Here is an 18,135-nt window from a genome sequence, read left to right as displayed (position 1 = left end):
TCACTGTTTCATCCTAATGTGTCCTTGCTAATGCAGCTGAGTCAAAATTCAAACAGGAGAAAACGTAGCATACATGACTTAGACTGCAGCAAGATAGGAGATCCACGGTTTTGGGGCACATTCAAACAGGTGGTGGTTTCAACTATCTTACCAGGAGGATCTGCCAATAAAGCTATGAATTTAGCAAAACAACTAGGATGCTGGGCAAAGAATGAGCTGAACAAGACATCACAAATTCTAGACATGCTAACTGCAGATGTGCAAAGTGTTAACCATGCTGTTTTGCAAAATAGAGCTGCTGTAGATTTTTTGCTCTTAGCACAAGGGCATGGATGTGAAGAGTTCGAGGGAATGTGTTGCATGAATCTGTCTGATCATTCAGTGTCCATTCACACTAAGATAAAAGAGTTACAACAGGGACTTCACAAACTTAAGGAAGAAGACGGTTTAGGAATTGACGAATAGCTTAAAGGCTTGGGACTCGGACCGTGGCTGAGGAACCTTGTGATCTATGCTATAGGATTGCTGGGTGTAATTTTACTGTTTTTGCTTATTTTGCCTTGTATCTTTAACTGTATCCAAAACATGGTCAGCCGTACAATAGCAAAAACATGGCAAACTAATCTCCTTGCACAAGAAGAAAACGGGGGAAATGTGGAGAGCATTATTAATAATTGGTTAGCTGAGAAAGGCCACACTGATATAATGCCACTGGTTAAACTGAAGGAGAAAAGTCAGCAGTCAGCAAGCTAAAAGGAAGAGTCAGCAGCGACCTTGCTGCAACATGAGGATAGGGAGTTGAGATTAGTCCTGAACACATCCTAAGAATATGTAGAAAGTATCAAAAGTAGAACCATAGGAATGTAGAAGTAGGCGTAGGTGCTGATATGCAAGCTGACCAATCCTGAGCTCAACTTTTGCAATATGTATGAAGTTCATTATTGACTGTATTTAACCCGCCGTACTGATCAATAAAATTGAGCCTGTGATGATCAAAATGATGTCCTGGTTCCCTTCCGTCGACAGCTCTGTGATTTCCTTCCTGTAGAAAAGAACCGTCCTTCTTGTCCAGGCACCCATGGCCTCAGGCACATGAGCACTGTACAGGGACAGAGGAGCTCTGTGCTCAGTGGGGTGGGAACTGAGGAGAGCAGAGGAGAGCCCTGGGAAGGACTGAAGGGTGGTTTAAGTGATAGTGGATCCTTTTGACATAAAAGAAAAAGGCAAAATAAGAAAAATTAATAAAAATGGCAGCTGGGGAGGTCCAGACTGGCATGCAGGAGAAAGAAATTTCCCTCCAGGGCAGAGCTCTGGTCCAACACCAGAATGAGTCTGGGTCATCACCAGGCTTTGTGTGTGCAGTCAGAGGCAGGCAGGAGGCAGAGCTGTCAGCAAAGGAAGGGGCCAGCCAGGTGGGGCAGCTGGGGGATGAGTTTTACAACATGGCTTATGTGGTCCAAGACCTGTTCCACATTGCCAAATGATGGCTGCAGCCTTGGGAGATATTTAGATGGCCAACACCCCTGTCAATCACTGTAACAAGGTGGCCAGGAGAGATTCACATAAGACTCTGTCAGTAGTTGGGTTCCACTGAAGGACAGATGTTTTTTCAGTATTGTTTTCATTTTGAAAGTAAGAGCTGCGATACTGGAGTCTTCTGTAGCAGGGGACATGGTATGCCATATGGAACATGTGGAGCATGATAAAAGATGTTAAATAAATAAATAAAACACATTAATTTTAAAAATACATTTACAAATAAATAAATAAAAACATTCTCAGCTGTTCCAGGAGAGCCTCAGCCTCATGATCAGGGAAGAAAACTTATCACCATGAGTCAGCAGAGTGGCTCTCCAGATGGCTTTGCAGAATGGCTGGTATTACTGCCTAGTGTTACACAGTTAATATTGGGGTGCAAGGAAGCAGCATTTTTGAATTTCACTAGACTTAATATGGAATGTTAGGGGAAGAACCAAAGAAGGAAAAGGGAGGGATTAAGGTGGTTTGGAGAGAAATAGACATAGGAAAATAGAGGAATAATAAAATAAGTGGTGTCAGTCATGCTGACAGATGCTGACAAATGCTGATCAGTGTGCTTGTAAGGCCATGCCTTGCACCTGGTGCCTGCACTGTTCCACAGTACCCTGTTTCCTCATTAGACTCAATGTGCATTTCCTGACTGCGCTGCAGAGCCAGTGGGATCTGGTGGAGTCAGATGAGAAAGCTTTTTGCACACTTGTCTGTGTGTATGAACATGTCTGTATGAGGTCGTTGAAAAGTTGAGTGTCCAAAGGCCCGCTACAGGGTGGTCCATATGGTGTTGATAAAGGTACCCTTTATCATGGTACACCATGATAACTTATCCTTTGGGGCTCAGTAATCTAAAGATCTAGAGAATGTCTTATGGATAGGCCTTAGTTACCCTTAATGACCCCTTCTTTCCTCTAAAAATACAAATGACATCAGGTTAGTTACAATTTCACACATGAATTTCTTACAAAAGGAGAACCATAAGGCTGCAGGACAAAGTCATTTCCCAGTTGTCCTCTTCAGTGATGTTTCAAGCATCCAGAACAATAGTTGTATTGAAAAACACATGGATTCTAACTTGGCCCCTTCCTGGAGTGCTATGGTCATGAATGCCAATGCCTGAAATGGTTCCTAATTACTTTTACCTTTGTATTATATATTAAACACAAAGAAGGACACTCTTCTATTCAGAAAGGAAAGTTTTATTATAATCAAAACCACCAAATGATAGTATAAGGACTTATGATCCTATATTTTCAGAAAAAAGAGATGAGAATTCATGTTTTGGTGCTCTGTAGCCATCCATATGGACAACATTCCAATATGCCAAGGTATGTGTCCAAAAGGTACAGGGGGACCTTTTCCCAGAGCCTGCAGGGACAGAGACGCAGGGCAGGGACACCGTGGGACAGCCTGGGCTGCACAGGGCAAAGGCATGGGCAGCAGCTGCAAGACAGCCCTGCCAGAGCCAACTTGGGCAGCACTTTGGCCATGGCTGCTGGGCCTGGGCCTGAGGCAGGAGCAGGAGACAAGTGACCCTTGCAGGCCTGGGGCCTCATTGCCTCCTTGTCCCTGCTCAGCAGCCTGGCAGGGGCCGCCCCATGCTCCTGCCCTTGCCATTGCACATCCCCACATGCCAGTGCCCATCCCGGCAAGAGCCCTGAGCAAGGAGGGAGGGACAGCATCTGCCTGGCCAGGGGCTGGGGCTCAGGCCTTGGCCCTTGGCATTCCTCAAACACATCCAGCTTTGCTCAGCACCAGAGACACCTTGGCCTTGTTTGTCCCCAGCTGTCATCACTGCCTCCAGTGTTCTGCTGTAACTGGAACCTGGGGACACTTTTTCAGTCGTGTTCCTTAGTGGGACCCATTAAAACTTCAAGAAAGTTCAGAGTTTTAATTTAATTTTGAGTTCTTGAGAAGTTTATTGAAGACACTCTCAGGGACTGAGTCTGATTTAAACAACACAAAAGCCCTGAGAGGGTCATTAAAATTTTCCTAGTCCACTTACAGAGAAAGATTTCAAAGAACTTGTGAAAAATACGCATTCCTATTTTAAAGGATGTATTTTATTTTATTTCTCTTTACATCAGAGGTGATTGCAGCATTCTGTGATTGATATTGACCCAGGGTCTCTCCTCAGCAGCTCTGGCCTGCTCACAGAAGCTGTGCCTGGAGCTCTGACCCAGTGTGGACAACCTTGCTCCACATTGCCCAGCCCCATCCTGTCTGTCCTCACTCCCCTGGGCCCTGCTGTGCTTGCAGAGCTGGCTGCACTCAGCCTAAGAGGGGTTTTCACTTTTTGGGGATTTTTTGAAGCAGCCTCAAAATCCTGAGTTTCCCCACTGCAAGCAGACACACTGCTCAGGTGTGTGCCAGCCCCAGGTGCCACCAAAGCCACTGCAGATCTGCCCTGGGCCAGCTGTGAGGGTGGATCATCAGCCCAAGCTGCACTGGGCCACTGCAAGGGGCTGTGGCCATGGGCACTGCACTGACCCCACTGCTGGGTTTGGCTGCCACAGCCACCGAGAGAAATTAAACTGTCCTTGGAAACACTAGGGAGGATTGGGACATACTGGGGAACACTGGGAACACTGTGGGAGACACTGGGACATACTGGGAGTGACACTGGGGGATACTGGGAGAAACTGGGGACACTGGGGCAATTGCAGAGATGACTGGGGACACTGGGACATCCTGTGGATGACACTGGGAGGAACTGGGAATGACTGGGAATAAACTCGGGTGTATTGGGACGGACTGGGCTGTACTGGGAGGGATTGGAGGGGTACTGGATTGTACTGGGTTACTGGGGATTAATTGGGCTTTACAGGGGTTATACTGGTCTGTACTAGGGATGAACTGGGCTTTACTGGGAAAGACTGGAGGAGGGTGAATGGGCTGTTCCCACCTCCACTGCATCGCATTTGCCGAAGCTCCCGCCCATCTCCAGCGGCAGCCAATCAGCGCCAGGGATCCGGGCCTGGGGGCGGTGCTTACACGGGCAGCAAATTTTCTTTTTGCCTATAACTCCCGTCATGCCCTGCGGCCAAACTGAGCCCATTGCAGCGGGGATAACAACTCCCGTCATGCCCCGCGCTCCACAGGACTCCAGGATCCGCCCCCATCTGTCCCATAAGTGTCCCCCAAACACTCCAGGGTCCCTCAGTGCCCCCTGAGCGCTCATTCGGGACTCCCATAAGCACCACTGAACCCCTGAGTGCTCCCACCCCCACAGCTGCCCGGTATAGCCACTTCTGAGAATTCATCTCCTCTCGTCCCCCGTGGCCCCAGACCCCCCCAGAACACAGTCCCGCGCTTAAAACTCCGGCCGCGACCCGCGCCCTAAAGAGCCCGGTTGGAGCTCTCCGAGCTCCTCCCAAGGACTCCTGTGCCGTTTACGTTCCCTCAGAGGATCTCTAGTCGGGGCTCGGACGCAAAGGTGTCCCCCAAGAGCCGTCCCGGACTCCGAAACATTTCGTTCCAACCACTTTCGGGACTACAGCTCCCATCATGCTCTGCGGCGCACGACCAGCGCCATTTCAGGCGGGACTTCATCTCCCGTCATGCCCCGCGCCCCACCGAGAGCCATTGCAGCTGCGCCCAGAACTCCCGTGATGCTCCGCGGCCCTGTTAAACCGTATGATACCCACGCCTACAACTCCCATCACCCCCCGCGCCCCAGAGAGCCCCGTTCGAGTCCCTCCAAGTGCCCGCCCGGACCCCGAAGGGCCCCAAATTCCCCTCCCTGACCTCCAAGGGCCCCCCTGGACCCCCAAGTTCTGCCCCGGACCCTGAACTGTCCCTCAGAATCCCTGAGTGCCCCTCCAAGTGCCCACCTGGCTCCCCAAAGTGTGCTCCAGACCCTCAAGTTCCCTCTGAATTCCCTCCCCAGACCCGTAACTGCCCCAAATGTGCCCCAGAAATGTCTCCAGGGACCCCGAAGTGCACGCCCCCCCAATCCTGTCTGAGAAAAAGATGATAAAAATAATGACAAAAAGAGTATAAATATAACTAATTAATATAAGGGAAAGAAATAAATAGCCAATAGAAATTATTTAATTAATTCATGAAGGAATTGTGTTACTTAGAACCAATGATGAATAATTTTCTTGGTTGCTAGAAATGTATCCAATTTTAATATAAATATACAAATTAAGTAATAAAAATATTGTATGAGACTACCCTAAATTAAAATAATACAATTATAATTTTGTTATTAATCTATTTTATTTAACAGGAAAAATGCTAAAATTTTTCTTTTTTTGGGGATGTCAGTCCCAGGTGGGCGTTGTCAGACATGGTAAGGCTGGGGGTGAGGAGCAGCTTGTCCAAACAGGCTCAGCCTGCAAGGGGCTCATTCTTATCCATGCCCAGACCTCCTAAGGAGACATTCATCATCCAGATCACTTGGGGAATGCTTCTATCCCCTCTTCTCCAAACTAACAACTAGAAAGATACTGGTGTGATTAAAAAAACAAAAATCATGAGGAGCATTTTGACATCTTCCTCCTGAAGACAACTCCAAACTGACTCCAGTCACTGCACAAGCCCTAGAGACCCAAAGGTAATGGAAGGGAGACAAAGAGCTCCTGAGGCCTTTCTGTATTTTAATCAGCCCCACGCTGGATTTGGGGCTGGCTCCAGGAGCCTCAGGCACGCAGAGAAGGATGGAGACGCTGCTCAAAGAGTCAGCAGCAAAACTCCATGTTCCTTGGAGCATGGCTGGGCCCCAGTGAGGGCAGGGAGTGCCCAAGGCTGCCCAGGGCCGGGTGAGAGCAGATCCTTGAGGGCAGGATTGCAGGGAGCCCAAGGCTCTGAGCAGGGAACTGCAATGCTGAGCAAGGCCTGGCTTGGCTGCAGGAAGCAGAAAGGCCAAGCCCTGAGCCCAGCCTGGGCCAGCAGGGCCTGTCCCTCACGGCTGCCTCGGGGCTCTTGGTGGGCCAGGGGGATGTGAGGGGCAGCAAGGACAAATGGCATCAACCAGCAGCCCCTGCCAGCCTCCCCAGGGAGGCCGAGGGAGAAGCAAAGTGCAGCCCCTTGTGGAGAGATTTATTAATAGTTGGTTAGCTGAGAAAGGCCATACTGACTTAATGCCGCTGGTTAAGCTGAAAAAGGGAAGTCAGCAGTCAGTAGGCTGAAAAGGGAAGTCAGCAGTCAGTGACCAATGACAGGCAAGGACAGAATGCCCTTGCCAGAACATGAGGATAGGGAAGAGAGATTCTTCCTGAGAATATGTAGAAAGTATCAAAATTATAACCATAAGAATGCAGAAGTAGGCGTAGTTGCTGATATGTAACTAACCAATCCTGAGCTCAACTTTTGCAATATGTATGAAGCTCATTATGAACTGTATTTAACCCGCCGTACTGATCAATAAAATTGGGCCTGTGATGATCTAATTGATGTCTTGGTCTCCTTCCGTCGACAGCCCCTGCCAGGAAAGTTCCTCCTGTGGGGCCTCCAGAGGCGCTGCCCGAGCCCAGGGCACAAAGGCCTGGGTGCCTGTGGCCCTGCCAGCCCTGCCCAGCCCTTGGCCATCTGTCCTGCAGGCTGTGCCCCCTGGGCGTGCTGCTCCTCTGCCCTGGCCGGCTGCACTCGCCCATCTCGCTGTGCCCCAGCATTTCTCACCCAGCGTTGCTGTGCCCTCCCTGGGCTCCCTGCACCCAGCGCTGCCGGCTCCTGGCACACAAAGCCCAGCCATGGCCCAGCCTCACGCTGCCACACCTCCAGCACCAACATTCTGCCCTGCGAGGGACTTTGCTTTCTCCTCAGCTCCAGCCTGAACCTTCCAAGGTGCACTTGGGGGAGGTTTCCTGCAATTCTCACTGCCAAAGAAAGCTCTGTCTCCTGCTGGTCACAAACAGAGAAGGGCTGGTGGCAGATCAGAGGTGGTCAGAGACTGTTTGGGGCACAGCGACCATTGTAGCCATGATATTTTCTGAAAAATCCCTTTGCCAGGATTTAGCTCCTGAGAAGCTGAGTCTTCAGGTACAAAATATAAACAATAATTATCTGCTGCTGTGGAATGCAACAGGTGGATCTGTGATTGGCTTCATGTCATTGTTTCTAATTAATGGCCAATCACAGTCCAGCTGTGTGTCTCTCTGGTCAGACACAGGATTTTGTTATCATTCCATTCTTTCGCCTTTGCTTGCAAGCCTTCTGATGAAATCCTTTCTTCTATTCTTTTTGTATAGTTTTAATATAATATCCATCATAAAATAATAAATTAGTCTTCTGAAACATGGAGTCAGATCCTTTTCTCTTCCCTCTTCTAGGACCTCTGTGAACACCACTACTGACCATGAAATTATTAAGTTTTTTAATATTCTCTGAAATAACGAGGGGCTTCAACTAAACACCTACAACTGGCTGGAGGGGCAGTTGAGTAGTGGTGAATGTTACACCAGAGAGTGGTGGTGAATGCTGCTACATCCAGCTGGCAGCCAGTCACCTGAGGTGTCCCTCAGGGGTCTCTGCTGGAGCCAGTTCTGTTCAATATTGTTACTGACAACATGGATGAGAGTGTTGAGACTTTCAGTAGTAAACCCACAGATAAAATTAAGCTGGGAGCGTGTGTCCATCTGCTGGAAGGTAGGAGGCCTCTGCAGAGAGAGCGGGAACAGTTGGATGGATGGGCAGAGTCCAATAAGATGAAGTTTAATAAGTCCAAGTGCCGGGTCCTGCACTTTGGTCACAACACCCCCTGCAGTGCTACAGGCTGGGGACAGATTGGCTGGACAGCGGCCAGGCAGAAAAGGACCTGGGGCACTGATGGACAGCAGGCTGGACATGAGCCAGCAGTGTGCCCAGGTGGGCAAGAAGGCCAATGGCTCTTGGCCTGGCCTGGATCAGGAATGGTGTGGCCAGCAGGAGCAGGGCAGCGATTCTTCCCCTGCACTCGGCACTGGTGAGGCCACACCTCGAGTGCTGTGTCCAGTTCTGGGCCCCCAATTTAGGAAGGCCATGGAGGGGCTGGAGTGTGTCCAGAGAAGGGCAATAAGGCTGGGGAGGGGTCTGGAACACAAGTCCTGTGAGGAGCGGCTGAGGGAGATGGGGTGGTTTATCTTGGAGAAGAGGAGGCTCACAGAGACAAGGAGGTGTCAGGGAACAGGTTGGACTCGATGATCTCCAAGGTCTTTTCCAACCTTGCTGATTCTGTGACTCTCTGGAACCACCCTTGGAGCAGTTGCAGGAGGAGCCCTGGGCCTCCTCTTCAGCAGCCCCAGCAGCCCAGGTCCCTCAGCTTCTCCTGCCAGCCCCAAAGCCCATCCTGTCAGTCCTGCAGAGCCTCTGCAGCTCCTCCTCACTGCCCAGAACAGGGAGCTGCAGAGGCAGACACAGCAGCCCAGATGTGCCCCCCTGGCCTGGGGTGCCTGTGGGAAGGGAGCAGCAGCAGGCACTGCAGGAGCCTGCAGACAATTCCTGCAGCACTTGTAGGATGATCGTGCTGCCCAAGGGATGTTCCCATGGTGCCAAGTCAGGAACTGCCATGGGGAGTGGGGCCAGAGAGGAAAGGGTAAACAGGGATGGGTTGTTTGAAGGGAGGGTACAGGGGTGGAAGAAGAAGTGATCTAGATCAGCAAAGGGGAAAGAAAGCGAAGGTGAAGCCAAGGAAATGCTCGGGGAAATTTGGGGGTGGCTGCCAGGCAGCCCTGGCTCTGAGCAACAGCGCCTGCAGTGGGACAGGAAACTCCCAGCTGATGGGAACAAACTTTCTGGCTGACTGCAGAGCCCAGGACAAAGCTGAGTGGTTTCCCAGGTGTCCCCCAGCCCTTGCTGGCCCCAGGGGCTGATGGCATTTGTGCTCCCTCAGGTTCATGTCCCCACACCAACAGCATGGAGGTGCTCCCCTGCTCTGTGCAATGCAAACAGGGGCTCCTGAGCCAGTGCTGCCGTGTCTGTGCCTGCAAGGATGGGGCACCTGTGTGAGCTGGGGGAGAGGCCAGGGCTTCAGAGGGGGGATATTGTTGGCAGCTCCATGAGGACGCTCTGGGACGCTGCCCTGGGCTGTGCAGCGCACTGGGGATGGATCAGCCCCTGCTCTGCTGCTCCTTCCCATCTGCCTAAGGGCCCTTGCAGAGCCCCAGCCATGCTGTTTGCCCCCAGCCTTCCCATGGCCAGCCTGGGGCTGCTCACAGGGCTTTTCTGTGCTGAGCATTGGCCTGGGCGTGTTCTTGAGAGAGCCTGGGCAAGGAGCCTGGAGCCCCCAGGCCCTGGCCTGAGGCGTCAGAGCTGCCCCAGCAGTGCCCATGGCCTGTCCCTGCTGCAGCCCCGGCACTGCCACCCCCAGGGCTGTGCCCAGCCCCGAGAGCACTCAGGTCCTGCAGCAACACCAGGGCCACCAGGGCAGCGGGGCAGGGCCACGGCAGCAGCACTGGCAACACCAAGTGCTGCTGCTGCTGGGCACAGCTGCTGGGCCAGCCCTGATCTGCCCCAGCTCTGCACACAGACATTGCTGCTGCAGCTCCAGAGAAGGGAACAGAAGGGGGAACTCTGGTGAAAACTCTGCTCGGAGAGCCTTTATTCTGTCTGAAGCCACTGAGAGTGCAGCACCTCATTGACACAGTCTGAGGCCACTGTGAAGGTGGAGAGAAACAAAATTAGAAATGGCACAAACACTGACCTTCCTTTGTTGTAAATAATAAAACGCTAAACCGAAAGACAAGAACATATCAACAAACAAACAAACCCAAGTGGTATCAAAGATGACTTTTATTACATGAGATTTGCAGAAACTGGTCAGAAGCTTAATGTTTCTGTAACCGTCTATTCATCAGTGTCCACACCGCAGCCTTGAGCTCCTGGTTCCTCAGGCTGTAGATGAGGGGGTTCAGGGTTGGAGGCACAACCGAGTACAGAACTGACAGGGCGAGATCCAGGGATGGGGAGGAGATGGAGGGCGGCTTCAGGTAGGCAAATGTGCCAGTGCTGAGGAACAGGGAGACCACGGCCAGGTGAGGGAGGCAGGTGGAAAAGGCTTTGTGCCGTCCCTGATCAGAGGGGATCCTCAGCACAGCCCTGAAGATCTGCACATAGGAGAAAACAATGAACACAAAACAGCCACAAGCTAAAATGATAGCAACCAATAAAATCCAAATTTTTCTGAAGGTGGAGTGTGAGCAGGAGAGCTTGAGGATGTGGGGCACCTCACAGAAGAACTGGCCCAGGACATTGCCATGGCACAGGGGCAGGGAAAATGTATTTGCTGTGTACAGCAGAGCAGTGAGAAAGGCACTGGCCCAGGCAGCTGCTGCCATGTGGGCACAAGCTCTGCTGCCCAGGAGGGTCCCGTAGTGCAGGGGTTTGCAGATGGACACGTAGCGGTCGTAGCTCATGACAGTTAGATGGGAAAATTCTGTTGACATGAAAAACACAAAAAAAAAACACCTGAGCAGCACATCCTTTGTAGGAGATGTCTCTGGTGTCCCAGAGTGAATTGTGCATGGCTTTGGGGACAGTGGTGCAGATGGAGCCCAGGTCACTGAGGGCCAGGTTGAGCAGGAAGAAGAACATGGGCGTGTGCAGGTGGTGGCCGCAGGCTATGGCGCTGATGATGAGGCCGTTGCCCAGGAGGGCAGCCAGGGACATGACCAGTAAGAGGCAGAAGTGCAGGAGCTGCAGCTGCCGCATGTCTGCCAATGCCAGCAGGAGGAAGTGCCTGATGGAGCTGCAGTTGGGCATTTTCTGTGTCTGCATATTTCAACCTACAGAAGGAGGAAAGACAGGGCAATGGAGGGGAAATTTCTCACAGAAAAATCAAAACTCTTTGTCGTAGCCTCTTTCTTTCCACTAAGCACCTCCCCTTTGTGTATGTCTAGGAGATCTTCCATTACCTTTGTTGCTGGAGCCCTGATTGCTGCTGGCCAATGCTGTGTGAGGAGCTGGACCTTGGCCTGCAGGACACCTGGGAGTCAGCCCTGACCCCCAGACAGTGCAGTGGAACAGTGAGGGCAGGGCGTCCTGGTGTTCAGGCTTGGATAAAGAATCTTCCTGTAAGGCTGCAGAACTGCCTGGGTGAAGGGATGGGGATAACAGAAGGCACAACGAGGGATTCTGCTGCACCTGGGGAGAACAGAGAGTCCAGGGAGGCAGGAGGGTTGTCTGAGGCTTAGTGCAGACTGAGGGGAGCTGCTCTGTCCCTCTCTCCTGTTCCAGCTGCGCTGCACTTGCGCCTTTCTGAAATCCACTCCTGTGTTACCCTGGGCAGCGAGGAGACACTGCTGAGAGCAGAGGATCCCTGGCACACAAAGTGGCTCCTGCCTTTCCCAGAGTCAGGAGAGTGGGCTCAATGCTAGCCTCCCAGGCTGCCCTGCCCAGAGCTGCCCGGGCACAGGGAGCTGGGACACCCCATTGCTGTGCTCAGCCTGCACAGGAGGAGCCCAAGGGCTGGGCCTGGCCCTGCAGCTGGAACTGCCATTGCAGAGAGCCCCTCAGCAATGCCAGCAGCACCTGGGCAAGGCAAGGAGAGAGAGAGAGCCGGGCCTGAGGAAAAGCCTTTCCCTGGCCAGCCCTGCCCAGCCCCTGCCAGGCAGCAGCAGGGCAGGACAGTGGCCCTCAGGCCCTGGTCAGCAGGGAATGGGCACACGGCCGCAGAGATGCCCTTCATCTCTGGGGCTGCTCTGCCGGCCCAGGAGGGACTGAGGGCCCCGAGCCCCTGGGCTGAAGGCTGTGCTGGCTGCGAGGGGACACAAGAGCTGTGCTGCTCAGGGCAGTGTCTGCCCTGCAGGGCAGGCCCGGCAGGTGCCACATCTGCCCTGCTGCAGGGCTTCCCTCAGCACTGTCTCCCTCCCTGCCTGCCCACGGCTCTGCTGCTGGAGCTGTCCCAGCCCCAGCTGCTCCTGTGGCCCCGGGCTCCTTCCCTGCCAGAGCTGCCAGAGCCCAGCCCAGCCCCTGGGCCAGCCCTGCCCTGCAGCTGCTGGGCCCTGCAGGGATTAAAGAACAACTTCCCCAGCCTGGGCACCATGGAAAGGTGATGCTGCATGGATCTGGGGGCTGGGGAGGTGCAGGCGCTTGCTGAGGTGCCCAGGAATCCTCAGGGTGATGGTTTAAGTGCCTCAGGCCCTGATCTACCCCTGCACAGTTAATTTTCTATTGCCACCAAGCTGAGCCCGGGAAAAGTGGGAGCACAGATTCAGGAAAGCAGAGACCCAAGCAGGAAACTCCTGCCCTGAATGAGATCATAAAAAGTCACCCTGGGCATGAGCTGGAGCTCTGAGCAGCCCTGGCTGCAGCCCCAGCTTCACCCCCTGCAGCTGTCCCTGGCAGCAGGAGCCATCCTGCCCTGTCCCTCTGACCGTGCCCAGGGCAGCCCTACTCTGCAGCACATCCTCCCCCATAGCAGAAACAGCAGCAGAGCATCCTTACAGTCACATCAGTCCTGTCCTGGGTCAGCTTCGGGAGATCCCTCCAGGAGCACTGGGGACATTGCCCTGCACCCTCACACTCACCATGTCCAGGGCTGGGAAGATCTTTCCCCAAGTGAAGTCTCAGCTCAATGTCTTCCCAGTCCTGATTGCCTTCAGCCTGTCTCTGCCTGGCTCCTGTCCCCTCAGTGCCTGCAGGCAGAGCCCTCAGTCCTGCTGGGCTGGGAGAGGAGCTGGGCCTGGGAAGAGCTGTTCCTTTAAAGCTCAGCAGCATAGAGACAGCACAAGGAGTTAATGAGCCTCTTGGGGCTTTGCTGTTGTTTACATCAGACTCAGTCCCTGAGAGAGTCTTCAAAAAACTTCTCAAGAACTCAAAATTAAATATAAACTCTGAAGTTTCTTGAAGTTTAAATGGGTCCCACTGAGAAAGCGTTCCCAGGTTCCAGTTAGAGCAGAACACTGGAGGCAGATGATGACAGCTGGGGGCAAACAAGGCCAAGGTGTCTCTGGTGCTGAGCAAAGCTGGATGTGTTTGAGGAATGCGAAGGGCCAAGGCCTGAGCCCCAGCCCCTGGCCAGGCAGATGCTGTCCCTCCCTCCTTGCTCAGGGCTCTTGCCGGGATGGGCACTGGCATGTGGGGATGTGCAATGGCAAGGGCAGGAGCATGGGGCGGCCCCTGCCAGGCTGCTGAGCAGGGACAAGGAGGCAATGAGGCCCCAGGCCTGCAAGGGTCACTTGTCTCCTGCTCCTGCCTCAGGCCCAGGCCCAGCAGCCATGGCCAAAGTGCTGCCCAAGTCGGCTCTGGCAGGGCTGTTTTGCAGCTGCTGCACATGCCTGTGCCCAGGCTGTCCTGCATTGTCCCTGCCCTGTGCCTGTTATACATGAGAAACTTGACTAGGCCAATATTCAAGCAGCAATCAATTCATTTTTTAATATAGTAAATATGAGCAATACAGCACTGGGTACAATGGGGGAAGTTTTCCCTGTAACTGCACACAAATAGTTCAGGCATACAGGTATTTATAGGGGTACTCATCAGCTTTCTCAACAGTTTCTATTCCAATTTTTACTCATCAGCGGTTTTTATTCCCAAATTTTTTGTCGCAATTCTATACACTATTGTGATTTAGTTTTTCTCGGGATGTATGCCAAAAAGGAGTATCCACATATGGTGGTGGTCCAGTTTCCAAAAGAAGAAAGACAGATCCCATCTAGTGGAGTCCAGCTCCCCAGATGTGGGTCCACCTTTTGATTGCAGAGACTATAAATTTCATAACAATGATGTCCAGCTTCCCTTGGTCAAAAATGTAAATCCTCGTGGTTATGTTCATCTTCCTTTCTTAAGCTGCTTTTCTCTTTTTTTTTGTTAAGTTGTGAGATAAGCATGTTTCCTTTATATATATTCCAAAACTATGGTTTCAAGTATACAAGCAACATTCTAAAATTACACTTCAAAAGGTTATTATTGCAGAACTCTTTAAGGATTAACTACAAGCAAAGAGCAACATCCTTAACACTTTAATTCAAATGCTCGTCAATCAACCAAGGTTAATTGCAAACAAAAGATAGGTTCAAAGGCCTTCTTCCATGCTTTACTTTCCTCAGTTATTATTAGAATTCGCAACTGTCCCATTGTTGGTCTCCATATTGCAATCACAAATACACACATTGCCTGTATGTACCTGACACGAAACGCAGCTTTGTATCTCACAGTCCTCCCCCTACTTGTATAAATTTTTATTTATCTTTCTCATTCATGTCTGAGCTTCAAATCTGGCCAAAACTGTGGAAGCTTTTCCCTTTTTGTCTTCTGTCTTTAATCTCATTATTTTGGATATCTTAGCTGTTGTCTCAAGTTTGCCAACCTCACCTGTAGCCAATTCCAGGTCTACCACAGCAATCTGCATGCTTTGAATGACTGAGTGGATTAGTCGGATAAAATATTGAATAAGGCAAGGTAGAAACAATAACCCAGCTAATGAACACAATATCATGAACCCTATTTTCTTCCACCAAGCTCCTCCTCCAAGCATCTGGTCCCACCATGAGGCTTGAAGGATGGAATTCCATTTTTGGACTGGGACATGAGCCAGCCTTTTGATCTCTGCTGCTAAACCTCTGATGATTTCTCCATAATCATTAATCTCAATGCAGCACTCGGACTCATTGAATTTTCCACACACTCCTCCTTCTTCGGCCAGCAAATAGTCCAATGCTATTCTGTTCTGATGCACAAAAGCCTGCACCTGAGTGTGCTGCCTGCTTAACAAATCCAGGGCCTCCGAGGAGTTATTTGAGACTATTTCTACCACTGTCTGTAGTCTAATCAATCGGTTCAATAGGTAAATCAAGGTCATATATTGCCAGCTTCCATCTTGAGCCCAAGTGGCTGGCCCATAATAATCTATTATTCTTTCTGCTAGCCACTCTTCTTCTCCCCGTTTTTGGTCCCCTCCTGCCCTTGGAAACTCAAGTTTCAATTCTCATTTTTCCCTGTTAAGGTTTTCATATAAGGGTGATCCTAACAGGTTACTCTTGGACTTTGGTAGTACAAAGAAGGAGGGTTGTATAAGCTTTTTGCCCACAAATCCAATATATACAATTTGGGGCTTTCTATGGTCATTTACAGCCTCAGGTTTTTCCCAGTAAATTCTTAGGGTCTCCAGGGATTGGTAAGGGTTAGCTCCAGGACTTTTATGCCAGCACAACTTTATCTGGTTGTTCCATTTGCAATTTTTCTCCTTAATTAGGCTCCAGTATGCAGCAGGAGATGTTGGCTGCAAAGTTCTAGTGTTATTGTTTGAATTTACTGCTAAAGTAGATGTACAGGGAGTATACCCTACCACTTCAGTATATTTTCTCCCCTCTCTGCTGATGTAAACTGTTCCAATTATTTGATGATTTAAAATGCATCCTTCAGGCCGCTTCAATCTTTTGGAAATTTGAGTATGGTTCTATTTTAGAAATTGCTCTGGAGCTAGACTCTCACCTCTCCATGGCCATTTTTCAGCTGATTTCTATCCCCCCACAAATCCAACAATTGGCTAACTCTAATTCTGTGGCAATTTCTTGCATTAGATCTACAAAAAGGTTCCTATTTGAAGTCAGAAAACCCCAATCACTATACTGCTGTTCTAACTGTTTGTATTGTTCACTAAATTTATTTAGCTTTTCTTGTTCTACTCTTTACATTTTTGCTTCTGATTCTTGCTTTTGTAGTTTTTGAGTAATTTGTTTCATTCTACTCTCTGGGTCTCTTCCTTCTCTGTCCTTTGCTAAACAAAAGAATTTGGCGTATTGCAGACAAATTCGTTCATCATCATCTTTGAGAAGGTTGATTAATACAGGCCAATCCTTGGGAGAAACCTTCAGTCCGTGTTTTAAATTTTCTCCAACCCAGTATATTTTGCCACCCATAGTGCACATCTTTAATTGGTTATGGTCATAGCACACTTCACGAACATGGGAATGTGCCATGAACATTGGTTCCATTTTTCCCCTGATCCAGACAGTATGATTGCATTTGTCACAGTCAGCCGGAGCAATAGGCTCTGATCCTGCAGCTCATGGATTATGTGGAGTTCAGGAGTGAGGCTATTAAGGCCCATTGCCTGGGATGCAATGATCAATGCAATGAAATAAATCCTCAGAGGGTCTAACTCTCTACCTCTCTCAAGGCCCTTTACGTTGCATCCAAGGGCCGAGATGCAGATCTTCTCTGTAGCAGAGTTTATACCTTGGGATTTATCACTGATATCTTTTGTTTCATTTTTGCCTTTGCCTCATGAGCCTTCAGATCTCTATTAATTGTGGTTGTGGCCTGATTCTTTTTAATTTAGGCCAATTGGCCCCTAAGTTCGGGGGATATGTGACTACAATAGGGTTGGTGTATGTGCCTCCCTTTCTTCCAGCAATACTTGGCTTTCTGCCACTCTTTTGCTTTAATTTGATATTCATAATGTATCCAATTACCCTTGTCACACTTTGTTTCTTCTAATTTGGCCTTTGGTACTTCCTGCAAATCAATTCCTGCTCTTGTTCCGTGTACCCAAGTTCTCCACTAATTTTTATCAACTGTTTTAATATATCCTTTCCTTACTACAGCCCACGACATTCTATCAGTTTCTTTTTCTATTTATTTTGTACAATTAAAGCAGAGAGCATTAGGGATCTGTCCCCTTGGTAGGTTTGTATACCAATATTCTTCACACCCTATACACTTCAAACAACCTCATGGATAACACAGTCTGGAGTAATACATTCTACCTCTCGTGAGTGAACTGGTTTTGCAGCTTAAGGTAGGAGCATTTTCCTGAAATACATCAGTCCCTTTTTAAGTTCATTTTCAGTTCTCCGGGGGTAGATGCAATTCTCCACTGGGATTCCGTCTCTGTCAGTGGTTCTGCTGGTCCTTTGACCTACGACGTGTGGGTCCAGCCTTTTTCCGCAGTTTGGACAGCTGTATCAGTGGTCAGCAGAGTTAAATAGGGACCTTCCCACCTAGGAGACAAACTTTCTTCTTTCTAGCTTTTAATCAGCACCCAGTCACCCGATTTTATTTGATGCATGCTAAATCTGAGAGGGGCTGATTGAGCAATTACCCCTTTCTCCCTTAGTTCTGGACATGTTGTCCCATCTTCTGGATGTATTTTTGAATAGTCATATTGGCAATGACTACTGACGTTTGGGGTACTTCCTGGGAATAGGGCATTCCATAAAGCATCTCATATGCAGCAAGTCCCGTATATGCATTTGGAAGCATCCTTATATTAAGTAATCCTAAAGGTAAACATTTTGCCCATGACATTTGGGTCTCAATCATCAATTTTTTTAATTGCTGTTTTATAGTTTGGTTCATTCTTTCCACCCTCCCAGAGCAATGGGGGTGCCAAGGGGTGTGATATTCCCAGGAAATACCCATGGCTTGTGTTACTCCTTTCATGATACTGGAAGTAAAGTGGGAGCCCTGATCAGAATCAATGGCCCTGATAACCCCAAATCGGGGAATAATTTGTTCCAACAAATTTTGTTTGTTTTTTTTTAAACTTCGCCATGGGTCGGGCAGCTGAGTAGGCCTCCACCCAATGAGTTAGTTGATCTACTAATACTAAAAAGCATTTCCATCTGCCCACCCTTGGTAATTCAGTATAATCCACCTGAACCCTTTCCAATGGTCGGTAGGCTATTTTTCTACCGCCGGTTTAAGCTTGTCTCATTACCCTTTTGTTAACTTTTTGAC

The 18,135-nt window shown here is 49.9% G+C and overlaps 1 pseudogene; it reads right to left on the bottom strand.

Moving 5' to 3' along the window:
* Positions 1-11,214, bottom strand: part of LOC134434262 (olfactory receptor 14J1-like) — a 195,821-nt pseudogene extending 184,607 nt beyond the window's left edge.
* Positions 11,215-18,135: the final 6,921 nt, after the last annotated feature.

The sequence above is a fragment of the Melospiza melodia genome, unplaced genomic scaffold, assembly GCF_035770615.1.
Source record: "Melospiza melodia melodia isolate bMelMel2 unplaced genomic scaffold, bMelMel2.pri scaffold_34, whole genome shotgun sequence".
Classification (NCBI taxonomy): Eukaryota; Metazoa; Chordata; class Aves; order Passeriformes; family Passerellidae; genus Melospiza; species Melospiza melodia.
This window is presented reverse-complemented; position numbering and strand designations above follow the sequence as displayed.